This window comes from Nannospalax galili, unplaced genomic scaffold (assembly GCF_000622305.1).
Source record: "Nannospalax galili isolate Female #2095 unplaced genomic scaffold, S.galili_v1.0 scaffold860, whole genome shotgun sequence".
In the NCBI taxonomy this organism is placed as follows: Eukaryota; Metazoa; Chordata; class Mammalia; order Rodentia; family Spalacidae; genus Nannospalax; species Nannospalax galili.
The window spans coordinates 312,406-314,959 of record NW_008345455.1 but is presented as its reverse complement, the minus strand read 5'-3'; positions in this window follow the sequence as shown (position 1 = coordinate 314,959).

Below are 2,554 nucleotides of genomic sequence, written 5' to 3'. Positions count from 1 at the left end.
ATGGTCCAACATAGTTTGAGAAAAAAAAGCATGCCTACCATACATGTAAGAGGAAGATGAGAGAGAGAGAGAGAGAGAGAGAGAGATTTGTCCTGTTTGTTCTTTTATTACCATACTACAGGGGATAAGCCGGACTGTTCTATATTCAGAATAATAACTCTTAGAGAGGGGTTCAGGGTTCTGAGGTCCTCAGAGAAAAAATGGTCACAGAGGCAACACTGTTGGCTGGATCATGCCTATCTCATTGTCATTGATTTCAGCAGTTGCTCTGTATATCCATTTGGAGACAGCTCAGCAGACACAAAAATAGTAAAGACTTCTTTGCTCCTAAAAAGGCCCAAATATTAGTTATTTATTAAATTTTGTCCTTATCCTCTCTGACTTTTAGATACCAAGGAGATTATGAAAGGTGGAGCCAGACATGGCCTTCAGAACCATTTAAGTAGCTGCAAACAACAAAATAATTGGTTTTTAATGGGTCCTTTTATTGATAAATATGTACAGTCTGAAAAGATAACATTCTTATGGAAAACAAGAGCCTCGGTCTATGTCAAAATAATGTGCTGGCGTGTCCTCAGGACTTATAGAAGCTGTCATCACTATATATGTGTGAGAAGATGACTTGGGGTAGGTGCAGTATGACCAACTCCGCCAATCTTGATGCTTTTATTTAATTATGTTCACTTTTGAATGGAGATGAAGATGCATAAACTAGATTAGGTCATGAGCATGTTAATGCACAAAGGCCATAGGTGTGTATGTAACACAGCCCACAGAGCTACAATTGGGTCATAAGTGTTGGCCCTGCCTGTCTCAGTGTGCACACCATGTTCTGAAATGCTATGAGCAGTTTAAATAATTGTTTCTGGAATCTAATTCTGTGATTAACGGTTACTTGTAATTATTATGATGAGTAGCTGTAGCAATCTGTTGTATTTATCCAATTTGTACCAATCTGTATCACTTACGACCTTTATTTTCTAAGTATGAAGTCTTACAAGGACAGCTCCACATTCAAGTGGAGAGGCAGGATTTGTTTTCACTGTGCCTGATAAGTGAACAGACCTCTCTTTATGCCAAGGGATCAAAGATCATTTTCCATCCTCATTTAGTGATTTCCTTGAGGGATAAGAGGACTAAGTGGAAAGACATATTGAAAGTTTCTGCTTTTTTAAGACTGATATTTTAATTTGTGTTTATATACGTGTGTGTGTGTGTGTGTGTGTGTGGTGTCTCTGTGTGTGTCTGTGTGTGTGCGTATGAGAGAGCCTGTTTGTGGGAATATGTGTGTACTTGCAGGGATCTACAGAGACCTAAAGAGGTTGTTGGATCCCTTGCAGCTGGAGTTACAAGTGGTCACATGCCACATGTTTGAGTGCTAGAAACTGAACTCAGGTGTTCTTCAAGAGCAGCAAGCACTCTTAACAGCCGAGCAACTCCCCCTGCCCGTAATATCCTGCCTTATAAAATATTCTTTACAAGATATCTATAGCCACGGCCTTGCCCAAGGAAGGGGTCCTCAAGTTTCAAGGTCCAGAAGATGACAGAGCTGGTGATGCTTTGATATATTTCCCTGTCTGGTCTTCCATGAAGGCTCGGTACAGAGGACCAAAGACCCAGCCTAATTTGACATCTTATGCACTTTGTGCCATACTTCATTGGACCACTTATGGATGACCATGTGTTGACTTCCTGTAAACTGTTATTGAGTTCCCTAGAGGGGGAGGTACTGTCTCCAGTACCGAAAGTGAGTAATCAGGTGTGGGGACTCCTCTGTAGTGGTTAACAATCTGCCTTCACTGTTCTGAGGGCAATAGTCTAGACAGTGCCCAAGGTGATCTCTTAATGTCTGCTCTCGGGTTTTGTCATCCATCAAAGTCCATCCCCCTTTCACTGGTGCATGTATAGGCCATTATCAACAGTAATTTTTTTGTATAGACTATATCCTCCAAAACTTTATGTTTGTAGTAGGTATTGTCTAACTTCATTTTTCATTTCCTTCATATAAAGAAAGAAATCTGAGCCTCAGTACAGGCTGTGGGAAGTAGAGGTACTGTTAAGAAATGTAGGCAAGCAGGTTCCAAAACCAAATCCTGCTCTCAGGCTGCAGAGTCCACACTTGAGGTACAGATGCCAAAGGTGTTCCTGGGCATCTGTGAGGTACGATACACTTGCTCATCTGCCAAGAAATCAAAATATGTTTCTTCTAGACTCTTACCATTTCAATTATACAAATTGGGAAGCTTGTCAGACACACACTTTTCCTGACCATGAATTTTAATTTTGTTAAGTCCCAGGAACAAATTATCTAAAATTCTCACTGTGTCTTAGACCACAGTATATATACCAAGGCAGGTGGGGTGGAGGGTCAACACTGATAGCACGGCTGGTGGTGAGTGTACTGTGCTCTGTCAGGCATGTTACCGTAGATATATCAGGATACATTAACTTGCCCATCAGCTAATCTAGTTCACACATATCCATACCCATTCAAAGATGGTCCTAATTAAAGCATCTGGACTGAATCCTAGTCAGCTTGTTCACGAGACGTTAG